The sequence below is a fragment of the Rana temporaria genome, chromosome 9, assembly GCF_905171775.1.
Source record: "Rana temporaria chromosome 9, aRanTem1.1, whole genome shotgun sequence".
Lineage (NCBI taxonomy): Eukaryota > Metazoa > Chordata > Amphibia > Anura > Ranidae > Rana > Rana temporaria.
In genome coordinates, this window is record NC_053497.1 from 58566908 (window position 1) to 58581686 (window position 14779).

Sequence of the window (14779 nt, forward strand, 5' to 3'; positions counted from 1 at the left end):
GGACGTACGGCGCTATTTGAACACGCCCACTGTGCGCACCAATGAGAAAGCTTATAGTAGGCCGGGACAGGTGTCTCAAGGAACAAATAAACATGCTCTACGCCCGGTGGAAAGCCAATAGGAAACCGGAGGGGGTGTGCGTGCGGAAGACAGAGAGGAGGCACACTGAAACGCAACTTTTGGAACGCAAACAGTTATGGCGGGTGGATAATGTATGCTGAAGGTGAGGTAGAGCGGACCTATCCCTCTATATAGGAGTAGTAGACGTTTGTTGAAATGAACAACAACTGGAAGACGAGACATTATCAAGGTGTATATAATTAGAGCGGTGTGTGTATGTTTGTATCACCACACAGCTCCTCAGATTCACATGACAGTGGTTGGTGAATAAAAGGAAGATTCTGTGGGGAACACAGGCAAGTCTTTTATGTATACAGCGAGAAATTAAGAGGTGGGGAGGAGGGGTGGTATAAACGAGGGAGCCGTTCTTCCTGGTATATCACTTCTGGTCCACGCGCGTGACTTCATCAGGGGGCTCATCCAGGTGCAACTTGGCTGACATCTGTGCACACATCTATTAAGGTGACCAGATTTTTAAAATGAAATCCGGGGACATATTTTTTCTTTACTAGTAATGGCAACAATCAGCGACTCTGCCCATCGCCGCCCGCCTCACAGCCTCTCAAGCCTCACTCTCTGGTCCCGGCTACTACTGGGTGGGGAGCGGAGGAAGATCACTCCGCCAGGGAAGGCAAAGAGATAGGCAGGCGGCTGGTCAGGATTTGAGCCAAGGCAGAAGAACATGCGAGCGGAGCAGAATGGGCATGTGCCCGAAACTGAAGATATTCCCTCCGCTCCGACCAGCACATGATCATCAGAAAGGGGCACAGATAATGGAAAAAATACAACCCCCCTATGCTAGTAGGCACGGCGGAGCAGGGGTGTGTAATTCAATTTTTTTTATTTTAATTCTACACTGATTGTCTTTGAAATTGCCCCTGCCCCCTATTAAATCCAATCTGGGGACAAAACCAGGGACAGACTTGGTCCGGGGACAGTGTCCTCAATCAGGGGACTGTCCCCTGAAACTGGGGATGTCTGGTCACCCTAATATCTATGCAAGTCGAACCTGAAATTGGCAAAAATATTGCTGGAACTACTGTATCAAATAGACACCGCACCGATTTGAACGGTTTTATTACCAACAATAGGGTGCAACTTGTCATGCAATTTGGACCTGTCAAATCACATGACAAGTCGCACCGCAGTAAACGGGGGCTTATAGTGCTTTTACAACTACTTCAAAATATTTTAATGGGTACAGGTTCACTTTAATTAAGAGTATGATGAAGCAGAAAAATAGCCCTGCACAAATCTGCGTTTTTCATGTTAACCACTTCACTTCAATACCGGGCACTTATACCCCCTTCCTGCCCAGACCTATTTTCAGCTTTTAACGCTCTCACACTTTGAATAACAATTACTCAGTCATGCTTCACTGTCCCAAAACAACATTTTTATCATTTTTTTTTCTCTCACACCAATAGAGCTTTCTTTTGGTGGTATTCACCACAGTTTTTTTTTTTTTTTTGCAAATAAGTAATTTTTGTTCATAAATTTGGGCCAACATTTATACTGCTACATATTGTTGGTAAAAATAACCCGAATTCGTGTATATTATTTGGTCTGTTAGTTATAGTCTACAAGCCATGGTGCATATCAAAAAAAATTGATCACACCTGATGTACTAATGGCCTATAATTTTTTTTTTTTGAACCCCTGAAATTTCAAGACAGTACAAATACCCCCCAAATGACCCCTCCTTTGGAAAGTAGACTGTCCAAGATATTTAGTAATGGGCATGGTGAGGTTTTTTTGAAGTTGTAATTTTTTTTCTTAGCAAGTCTTAGCAGAATTAAGTAATTTATATTATAATTATTTTTTCTTTACACAAAAATCTAATTAAAAGTTATTTCTCACACACAGCATAAGCATACTTCCAATTACACCCCAAAATACTTTCTGCTATTCCTCCCGAGTATGGCGATACCACGCGTGTGAGACTTTCACAGCCTGGCCACACAGAGAGGCCCAACATACGGGGAGCACAGTCAGGCATACTAGGAGCATAAATTGCACATCTAATTTCATTCCTACCTATAACACTTGTGAAGGGCCTGGAGCACCAGGACAATGAAAACGCCCACAAAATGACCTAATTTTAAAACGCAAACCCCACCACTGTATATTCTATGAGGCATGGGCTGGTGACAGGTACTCGGGTACTTTAATGGGCTGGTGACAGGTCATCTGATGGGCTGGTGACAGGTCATTTGATGGGCTGGTGACAGGTAGTCTTTACTTGTGGGGCAATCGGGGCACATCACTGTACTGTTGCAACATTTTTCTTCCAGGTCTCCTCACACACATTTTTGACCTGCTGTGATTGGACATTGTGGTGAAGATTGGGAGCAGGTGTAGGATCCATCACATACCTATTGTTCAAGCACCCATCACTGTAAAATATCTTTGTTGCATCGTCATCACGCAAATGCTTTAATGCAGTTGGGCATTTAACCAACTTAAACAAGCGCTGTTTTATCATTTGGACTTTTTAGTTTCAGTTTGATATATTTTAATAGTCTATAGATATGTGGTGCAACCAACCCTTTGGGTTTGTATGGAAGGTCGCTGGTCTTGCTGCCCTCCTCAGCACAATGGGGGGTATATCCTTAGAGCTGAAACGTATAGAGAAGAAAGGAGGGCGCACAGACCTTGTGCATTACCAAAGATAACATTTATTAAAAAGTATAACAGCAATGATCAAACTCGCATACAGATGTGATAAAAAAGCTTGTCAACACTCAAGCAAATTGAACCATGTCTCTAAAATCTGCAACCTGGACCGGATGTTAAGGAGCACCAGATGGCATCGCAAAGGGCTTGCGCGTTTTGAGGGAGGACCACTTCCATATGACATTTTTCTCTTCTTTTTTTCTTTTTTTCTAACTAGAGCTTTTTTTTATTTATTCACCACTGGGGGTTTTATTTTTTGCTAAACAAATGAAAAAAGACCAAAAAAAAAAAAGAAGAAGTTTCTTCGTTACTGTTATAAAATTTTGCAAATAAGTGTGTTTACATTGTGATCAGCTGTGATTGGACACAGCTGGTCACATGGTAAAGGGCTGCTGTGATTGGCCCTTTACCCCGATCTGTTGTCAGCTGTGTCCAAAGGACACAGTGATCACAGAGCATGCCAGATGGACACTGCAGCGTGCACGCAGGGGGTGAGTTTTTTTTAAGAGGATATAAATGGACACCCTCCCAGAACAAGACAACCTTGTTGCAGCCGTCATTTGACTATATAGTGTGGTTAAATCAGGGGTATCTTACCTGGGCATGTGGCCCTAGGCAGCACTGAAGGCGGGTCAACACAAAATTATTATTATTATATACATACATTTCTTTTTTTTTTTTTAAATGTGTTTACACTTAGCGAATGCATGCGACTGATGTCAATGTCTCTTTACTGCACTTTTATACGTTTTATCTTCTCAAAGGAAAATCTCCCACTCTTCCCAATCGTGCCTTATTCATGTCATCAGTTTTCAGCAGCACCTACTGTATATTTGTGAGCAACTATCTTTGAGGATGAAGCACCCGAAGGGCAAAATTAGAACCAAAATATCTAAAAGGCACCTTACCCACTTCAGCTCCGGAAGGTTTTATGTATGTTGATGTATCTTCAATAAAAATCTTTGTTGGATTAAAAAAAAAAAAAGTAGAATCGTAGAATGACGTGCCTGAAAAGCAAACACGATAAAACACAGTGATATTAAAACATTACAGCTAAGCATTAAATACAGTACAACCTTGGATTGCGAGCATAATTCATTCCGGAAACATGCTTGTAATCCAAAGCACTTGTATATCAAAGCAAATTTTACCATAAGAATTCATGGAAACTCAGATGATTCGTTCCACAACCATTTACTCATTGGTTCTTCAGTTTATAATCCATATAAATAGATCATAATAATGTGATGAGTTGTTTAACCATAAAATGTCCATCCACAAATGGAAGCTTCCACAAGGGGATTGGAAGCAAAATCCAGCAGGAGCTACAGAGTATAAAAGAGAAGAGAGGCGCCTCGAAGTGTAGCAATATGTTTCTAAATGTTGTACCTTCATTAAATGTAACCATATTGCTACACTAAGAGGTGCCTCTCTTCTCTTTTATACTCAGTTGTGACATGACGCTACTCTTGTATCAAGACATCGCTTTTATATCAAGGCAAAATGTTGCTTGTCTTGCAAAAAGCTCTCAAACCAAGTTACTATCAAACCAAGGTTTTACTGTGCAGTAAAAATGAGCATAACGAGAGAGAGAGAGAATAAAAAATAACAACAAGAAAACAAACTATATTTGGCCTTTTTATTATATTACTTTTTTTTTTTTTTTTTTTTTTACACTTTTATCTTTTGGTAGTGTTACCAGGGAGGACATCTGGAAAATGCCTCTCATACAGTCGGCTCACTGCATTTGCATTGGGAAGTTAAGCCACAGCATAGCAAAACAAAAGAACAGATTATTATGGACAGCCGCACTCCGAATAAAAATTGTCTTTATTGTAAAATCCAAAAAAACAAAACTGCACTACAAGTCACAGCACACCAGTGAATCTGACGCGTTTCACACTATATTAGTGTTAAGTCATAGCTGTTGAGCACATAAAAACATTTCTATTGTATACCACTCATGGTAGGTCAAGTGACCCACACAGGGCAAAAAAAAAAGTCTGGCGCCAATAACAAGGTGTATAGTATCTATGAACAGTGGACTACAAGGTGTAGAAAGTCCTGCCCAACCACAATCAGCAGCTATATGGTGAACACATCAGGAGTGATGTGATAGAAATTGTGTGCAAACAGGGAGACCATATATGAAGCGCTCATTCCTCATTCCTTTAAGCGCTTCATATATGGTCCCCCTGTTTGCACACAAGTGACCCACACAGATGGGTGTGGATAATTAACACATAATTGGTGAATAAGTGATACAAGTGAAGAGAAAATGAAGTAAAAATAAATTTGAGTGCGTGGTATAAAGATACATGAAATGGGATAAAGGGGGATGGAGGAAAAAGTTATTATGTGTATGACCCGTAAATATAAATTTCATAGTACAGGAAAGCCAGCAGAAAAGTTATTACATATGTGACCGAGCACACGTAAACACATGCATATATAGCATGTGTACATGCTGGCAAAAATATCCTGAACATGTTTTATGTGTGTGGGAGACACCCACACACATAAAACATAACCTCAATCCAAAATGACCGTGCAAAATATTGTAATGTAAAAAGTGAATATGTGTGTAATGCCGCATACACACCATCACTTTATGTGATGAAAAAAAACGACATTTTCTGTGAAGTAAAAAACGACGTTTTTGAAACTTCAATTTTCAAAGACGAAGTTGCCTACACACCATCGTTTTTTCACAATGTTCTAGCAAAGCGAGGTTACGTTCACCACGTTTTTCCATTGAAGCTCGCTTCATAACTAGCTTCTGGGCATGCGCGGGTGTAAAAACTTAGTTTTAATAGTCGTTTTTTGCTACACACGGTCAATTTCTGTGAAGTAAAAAACGACGTTTTGAAAAACAACACATAAAATTGAAGCATGCTTCAATTTTTTTTTGTCTTTTTTTTTTTACAAGACATAAAACAACGTTTCCCCCCCCCCCCCACACACGGTCATTTAAAGTGACGTTTTTAAAAACGTTGTATTTTTTCATCACATAAAGTGATGGTGTGTACGCGGCATTAGTGTATTAAAGTACCAATGAAAACGTGTGTAGATAGTTCATCATGAACAACTAGTTTTAGTCTTAAAACCTGATATTAAAAATAAAAGGAGAAGAAAAAAACAGGACTAGACAATTAGATGCATGCATCACTAATAATTAGATCAGTGGGCCTCTTGAGTGTCACAGTGCACTCCATGAATGTGTACATAAATATGGCATACATGTGATGATCAAAGTGTGTGTGTGTGTGTGTGTGTGTGTGTATGTATATATATATATATATATATATATATATATATATATATATATATATATATATATATATATATATATATATATATATATATATATATATATATATATATATATATATATATGATAGATAGAAAAGATAGAGGTCCTGATGTAAAAAAAATTGTGTATATATATATATATATATATATATATATATATATATATATATATATATATATATATATATATAATCTTTTCTATTATCATTTATATATAGGTCAGTATCATATAGACAGTGCAATCTAGTAAATTTCGTGGTGTGTGTGTGTGTATATAGATGTAACAGGTTGCATCCCGGTGCTGCACCCAGCTCATAAACTCAAGATAATGATAGGTTTCCAGATTATTAAGGTTATTTAAAGGTTATCGGAAGTATAAAAGGAAATGTGTATATAAATATATATACATATATCGGCTGTAAATAATGAAATAAAAAACGCTAACAAAACCGATAACAAAACCACTGGCGACAAGGCAAGTATATGTTCAAGATCAAACGACGTGAATGGGTAGAAGATAATTTTGTAGTAAAGAGGCTAAAACAGCAAGCCTATAGTCGCTTGTCATTAGTAAACCTCTCGGAAATGGCGAAGTGCATGTGTGGAGAAGTAATGCGATTATGTGTTGTTGGCCAAAAGACTAATAAAACTGGTTTAAAACTGAGTCCAAGGAAAAATATTTAGAGAAAAATTTGAGTGTTTATTATCCACTACGTACTTATGAAATTTATATATGCATGTGAATGCACAATATCTGTACTGAAATGCTATTGCGGACGTCTATAAATGCAACCTGGATGACTGGTCTAAAATGAGTGACCTAGCTGTCCATGCATATATTAGTAAAAATATGTATATGAGTACCTATTCCTTGGAATCGTAGATTAGCTCTATACCAAAAACATAGGGCCAGATTCACAGAAGAGATACGCCGTCGTATCTCTACGCTTGTCGTATCTATGCGGCTGATTCATAGAATCGGTTCCGCATAGATGGCTCTAAGATCCGACAGGTGTAATTGACTTACACCGTCGGATCTTAGGATGCAATTCTAGGCCGGCCGCTAGGTGGCGATTGCATTGCGGTCGGCGTAGATAGTGCAAATGACTAGTTACGGCGATTCACGAACGTACGCTTTACCCGTCGCTCTAACTTTACATCGTTTCCGTCGAGATACGCCGCGTAAAACTAAGGCTGCCCTCTAGGTGGACTAGCCAATGTTAAGTATGGGCGTCGTTCCCGCGTCGAAATTTGAAAAATCACGTCGTTTGCGTAAGTCGTCCGTGAATGGCGCTGGACGCATTTACGTTAACGTCGAAAACCAATGACGTCCTTGCGACGTCATTTAGCACAATGCACGTCGGGTAATTTTACGGATGGAGCATGCGCAGTACGTTCGGCGCGGGAACGCGCCTAATTTAAATGGTGCCCGTCCCATTTGAATTAGGCGGGCTTGCGCCGAGCAGGTTTACGTTGCACCGCCGCAAGTTTACAGGTAAGTGCTTTGTGAATCAGGCACTTGCGCTGTAAACCTGCGGCGGTGTAACGTAAATGGGACACGTTACGCCGCCGCGCAACGTAATTGTACCTGAATCTGGCCCATAATCTTTAAGAATAACTAGATCATATAGACCTGTACAATCTGATTTTCTTAACGACAATTCCATGAACCTTCAGTTTACAGGGAAACTCAGCGCAGTTTCCATGGATTTTCTGGATGTCAACCTTGCAATTGACAATGGCAGTTCAGAGAGCTTTAAGGTCAGCTAGTATTATTCCCAGAGAGGTATTATTACAGGATCACATGAAAAAGCATGATCATAAACTAGCCATGTCCTTTACCACTTTACAACCGGAGGCCGTCTTTTAACATCACGGCTTTGTGCGGTGATATGTGAATGATGCCTGCAGCTACAGGCATCATTCAGATATAATCGTCTTCAGCCGCCGATTCTGTGCGCTATAAGAACGATCAAAGCGGCAGTTTCGCAGCTTGATCATTCTTATAGGGGGCGTCCCTCCCACCGCCATCCGCTGCTTCTCCGGGCTCTCCCTTGTCATCGGGGGCCCGGAGAGCGAATCGGCCGGCGCTGTCTGGGAAGCATAGAGATGACTGGTGACCAGATGGTCACCAGTCATCTCTGACTGTCGGAGGCCCGGGCGCGACGTTATGATGTCACGCCCGGTACCCGCAAGTAAACAAAGCTGCAATTGCGGCTGTCTGCATGTGATCGTTTTTTTTTTTTTTTTTTTCACCGATTTTCATGCCTGGAGACCACACATCTCTCCATAGAGGACCTGTCATGGTGATTCCTATTACAAGGGATGTTTACATTCCTTGTAATAGGAATAAAAGTGATCAAAAAAAAAAGTGTAAAAAAAAAAATGAAGTAAAATAAAACTAAAATTTATTTTTTATTTTTTTAAAACTCCCCTGTACCCGGTAGCTCTCGCGCAGAAGCGAACACGCATGCAAGTCCCGCCCACATATGTAAACGCCATTCAAACCCCACATGTGAGTTATCGTCGCGTACGTTAGAGCTCTAGCACTAGACCTCCTATGTAACTCGAAAATAGTAACCTGTAAAATGTTTTGAAGCGCCGCCTATGGAGATTTTTAAGTACCGAAGTTTGGTGCCATTCCATGAGTTTGCGCAATTTTAAAGTGTGACATGTTGGGTATCTATTTACTTGGCGTAACATCATCTTTCACATTATACAAAAAAATTGGGCTAACTTTACTGTTTTGTTTAATTCATGAACAGTTTTTTTTCCTAAAACAAGGCGTTTCAAAAATTATTGCGCAAATACCGTGCGAGGGGAAAAAAAGTTGCAATGACCGCCATTTTATTCCCTAGGGTGTTTGCTAAAAAAAATTATATATAATGTTTGGGGGTTTTGATTAATTTTCTAGCAAATAAATTGTGATTTTTACATGGAGAGTGCCAAAATAGGCCCGGTTGTCAAGTGGTTAATAGAGTTCCAGTTTTCTCTACCTCTTACAGCCTGGAATACAATCAGATTAATCTAACTATCAAGAAATATCTCCCCATTTTGTTAAACGATTCAGTTTACCAGGTTATATTGTCCAAAGGCATTAAATATGTATCTCAGAGAGCCCCTACTTTGGGGAGCCATCTCTCACCTAGTCTTTTCCTTAGCAAGCCTCTTGTGCCCAATTGGTTTCATTTTGGGGACACTTTTAGATGTGGCATCTCGGGATGCAATTATTGCAAACACATCAAAACAGGCCAGGTTGTACATTCCAGCACCAATAGCAAGAATTTTGACATACCGCAATTTATCAACTGCAACACCAAGTTCTTGGTCTATGGCATAGACTCTATGCCAGTGATGGCGAACCTTGGCACCCCAGATGTTTTGGAACTACATTTCCCATGATGCTCCACTACACTGCAGCATGCATGAGCATCATGGGAAATGTAGTTCCAAAACATCTGGGGTGCCAAGGTTCGCCATCACTGCTCTATGCCATCAAGTGTGAGTCGTGCAACATCCAATATGTCAGGCGCACCACTCGCAGACTTAAAGTGGATGTAAACCCACTCTCATCCTTTCTAAACTACTGCCATAGTGCTGATCTATAAGGATATATATGTCTCCTGCATGTATCCTTACCTGTCAAATGTTTCCCCTCTGTCTGTTATGAGACCCGAAAAACTGCAAGTTCTGTGGGTGGGTCTGTTGTCTGGAGTCGTGATGTCAGTAGACTCCCCACCCGCCTCTACACTCCCCTTGCCAACATGCAATTTCTCTTGTGTATTTCTTACACTAAATTCTGCTATGATCAGTAACATCCAGTCAAAATCCAGAAAAGTAACCACATGACTTCAGAAAAGGAGTGGGGGTGGGAATTAAAAAATAATGCCTGTCTCCAGGCTAGTGCATGACATATGTAAATAACCTGATGTTGCAACTGTGATCAGGTGACCTCAGACACACACTGCAATTCTGCCCAGCTCTTACTAGATATAGTGATGGACGAACATCTGACAGGACGGTTCGCGAACGCTAACCGCGAACTTTCGCAGATGTTAGCGGCAGGCCCCATTGACTTTAATGTCAGGCGAACATTAAAAACCTGCAGGTCATATTTGCAGCCACAAAATACTTACTAGCTGTGCACAAATAGTCCCACAACATGGACACTGACCTACCAGAAGTATTAAGCGAAAAACCAGATACAAAAGTAAGTGCCGGCCATTACAGGCCCCAAAAATTTGCCCACGGCCACAGGCGTTCACCTGACAGCAAACCACTTTGTATTCTGTGGCTGGTGGTACATTAGGCATTCACTGGATACAGAAGCAAGTGTCGGCCATTGCATTGCACGATGGTCACTTTCACTCTCCCTCATCTTCCTTCTCCCCACTCTTTTTATTTACCCCTGTGTTGTCACTTTTATGTATTTTTTTTGTTTGGTGTAGCACGTTTGTCACAGTGTGATTAGTAGGGTGTAGGTCCTCGGGCCTGCCCTGAACGTCTTGGGAGTGGGTGGACATGGCCTTCTGGCTTAGTTTGCCTGCTCTCATGGGGTCTCCCTTTGGGGGAGCCCCACCTAGTACTTGGGTGGATCTGTTTCGGCCGCCCTTTACAGGCGCCAAAAATTAGCCCACGGCGTTCACCTGACAGCAAACAACTGTGTATTCTGTGACTGGAGGTATATTAAGCTATTCACCGGATACAGAAGTAAGTGTCGGCCAGTACAGGCCCCAAAAATTAGCCCACAGGCCTTCACCTGACGGCAAACAACTTTTGTATTCTGTGGCTGGTGGTACATTAGGCATTCACCGGATACAGAAGTAAGTGCCAGCCAGTTCAGGCTCCAAAAATTAGCCCACAGGCATTCACCTGAATTTGAATCAAACGTGGTCTACTGGTCACATGTGTTGAATTTCTCAGAGATCTATGCCTCATTCATTTTTAGAAATGTGAGGTAATCAACACTGTTGTGGGCTAGGCGAGTGCGCTTATCGGTCACGACCCCCCCTGCTGCGCTGAACGTCCTTTTGGACTGGACAAGGGGCAAGCCAACGACTCCACCCGTTTATATGGCAGTAATTGGCGGGCTATCAGTTCCGACAAGCCAGAGGTCAACCGTTGGGCAAGAGGGTTATCCGGCGTCCTTTTTTTACGAGCTAACATTTGGGCCACGGAAGCCTGCCTTTTTGCAGAAAAACGTGAGGACGGCATGATGGAAGGTGGAGTGGAGGACAATTGTGAGCATAGAGAAGGAGAAGACGCTGAGGGCCTGGAGTGTGGCTTTGTGGGTTGTGATGGCGTTGCTGGTACTGGGCTTGGTGATTGAAGGCCAGGTGCTTTAAGGCGGTTGTCCCTAGATGATTGTTGGGCTTACCGCGACTTATGTATTGACTGCAAAGGCTGCAGATGGCAACACTATTGTCTGCAGCGGACACATTAAAAAAAGCCCACACCGCGGAGCCATGGGCCGGGGTCCTAGGAGCGCCAGATGTGACCGTACATGGTTGATGGCTCTCTCCTGATACATTAGGAGTCTGGTTTGTCCCTCCTGTGCAATGTAAGTTCGGCCTGCTTCTCCTCCCTATCTGCTGGTCCATCTCTACCTCTGAACTCCCCTCCTCTTCCTCTCTTGTGGGCACCCACTTGATGTCTGTAGACACGTCATCATTGACGTCACCTTCCCCATCACTAACAGTAGAGGTCTCGGAGTAGGCAGCAACAGCGGGCACCAACCTCCTAGGGCTGATCTGGGTACTGTCGTCAGACTGCTGAGTGCCGGCTGTTGCTACCTCCTCTTCCTGATCCAATGCCAAGAATGGCTGCGCATCGGAAATGTCTTCTGATGGATCGGAAAATAATTCCTGTGACTCAAGCGGAGGGTATATGGTGGTGTTGGTGGTGAGCCACTCAACCAAGTCTGGTGCGTCCTTTGACGTAATCGAACAAACATTGTGCCACTTCCCACTTTGGCTCCGGCCTGGTGCTCCTGCCCTACTCCTACCACCCCTGCGGAAGGGCCTGCCTCTTCCTCTGCCTGTCATTTTTTAAATGACCCTGTGACAAGTCTCTAGAGAAGCGCAGTATATGTGGAAGAAGGTATATAACACCCCGCTTCAATCTGTCGTTTTGGAGGTCCACTGGTTTATCGCACCAGTTATGAAACTTTTTTTCAGGTAATTTTGTCAATGTGTGTGTAGCAGAGGTAACGCAGCGAAAGAGGCGAAAATTCTGCAGTACCCAAATACACCACCAGTCACAATGCTGCACAATACAAATCCACTATAATATGCTTTCTATATTCGAAAGTATATTATAAGTGTATTACACACCCCTATATACTGCACACCAAACAATAGTACACCTATACCAGTCCTTGAAAGAACTTTTGTGGACCTGTCGGGTAACGATTTGTCACTACAGTCTGTCCCTGCTCCGCACACAGCAACCTGTCCCTACACTGACAAAAAGTATATAAGTGTATTACACCCATATATACTGCACAGCAAGTAGTACACCTATACCAGTCCTTTAAAAGGACCTTTGTGGACCTTTTTAGATAGCTATTTGATTCAATACAGCCTGTCCCTGCTCCACACACAGCAACCTCTCCCTACACTGACAAAAAGCAGAATGTAACATGGCCACCAGATCAGGTCTATTTATAAGGTAGGGGGTATGTCCATGTGCTGAAATGTCTCAATTGGCTGTCCTGTACCACCTGATGGATGTGTCATGGGTCAAAGTTCTTTTCAATGTAAAATGGCGGACCGCCGTGAATATTGCCAGATGTTCGGCGGACCGCGAACAAGCAAAGTTCGCCGTGAAATGACCGCCGGGCGAACCGCCAGGCCATCTCTAACTAGATACATCTAACCTAAATCAGATCACTTGTCTGTGTATATTCTGCTTTCTGTTCTGTGTTTTCACTGCAATATACATGCATTTCCTCGTCACACTGAACTGTGAATCACACCCCATGATGAGAAACATCCAGTCAAAACACAGTAAATGCAGCCAATCCTGGGAGAGCTGGAGGGGAGAGGGATGTGAATTGTGAACTTTTAACACAGGATGTGCCTCTGTCTCAAGCTAGTGTATGAGATATGTAAATAACCCGTCACAGCAAGGGGGCGGAACGGACTAAGGTTTTTTTCTGTAAGTCTGTTTTATTTCACTGAACAATAAAAGAGGATTGCTCAGAGCTGGATTAACTCTGTGTGGCAAGACTGGGCACAGATAATAGGAAATCTTATACCCTACATTGTGACATAAAAAAAAAAGAAATGTGGGTCTGATCAAAAGCAACATTCGAATATCCTCCAAGAATTATGGTGCCCTCTAGCATAGGGTTAAGTATATCCAATAAAACTTTAAAAAAGGCAGCTTGTGCCCTATATGGGGCATAGTAGGAAACCAAGGAGTATAGGTGCCCCTCCAAGGTACCCTTTATTAAGATAATTCTTCCCTCAGGATCGATATACTCAAAAGTCTTCACAAATTTACAATGCTTAGAGAAAAGAATTGCTACTCCCTTGGTTTTGGTTTCGGCATTGGCTAAGTGAAATTGTGTGGGTAATGCGGATGTATATATTTGGGATTGTGCCGCTTTGGAAAGTGTGTCTCCTGTAGTAAGAGGACATCTATTTTTTTAGATTTATAGTGGTCAAGGATTTTTCGTCTTTTGGTTGGAGAGTTCAGCCCCTGAACATTATGTGAGGCAAGTTTAAGAGTGGATTGTGAGGTATTGGCCATGGAAGCCAAGGTGGATGCACCCATCGTAGTTACCCCCACTCACCCTCAGAAGTCCTCCATCTGGGATTGATCTCAGGATCTCCTTCCGCAGGAAAGTAGGCTGCTCCAAGACGAGGATGAGACTGACAATATATAATCTAATACATAATCAAGCCAGGCATGTTAAGGCAATGAGATATACAATAAAGGGAGAAAAAGAAGGAAAGAGAAAATATTGAGAAAGAGAAAAGAATCTCCTAGCATAAAAACCAGGGTCCAGAAGGGAAGAACCTCCCGGAGCCTTGTAGCCAGAAAAAATTAGAGGCACAGACAACCTGTCCCTCAGAGGCCTACTGGTGTCCAAGGGAAAGGCAGAGGCACATGTGTGCCAACCCTCCGCAGGGCACCCTAAAAAGAAAAATTAAGATGCGGTCAATGAGTAACACAGCTCTGTAATCCATAAGCTGAAAGCATTGACATGTCGCCCCCCCAAAAAATAATAATCATAACTGTAAAAGTGAAGAAACATAACAATTGAAAACCATGGGGGACATGTTAGGTAATATAAGATGGAGGAACACCATAAATAAAAAAAATAAAAAATTCCCAGAGGGGAAAGTGCTTGGACTCTAGGACCAATGTAACATTAAGGTGGACAGATAGTAAGTTTCACTCCTTCAGGTGGGACCATTGTCCTTTTTTATTTTCTTTCCCTTTGTTCCACAAATTGGATTGTGGACTAGTTGGAGTTGGACGCTTTGTTGAGCCGTGACTGCTTGGAGAAGTATCCATGTCTGCTTTCTTGGGATATCGGCTTTAATTGAAGGAATAGCCGTTCGCCATCATGGAAATTGGAAAATTAGTAAGATCTCCCATTTTCTGAGAACTTGACTGCAAATGGAAAGGACCATCTGTACTTTATGTCCTTCTTTATTAG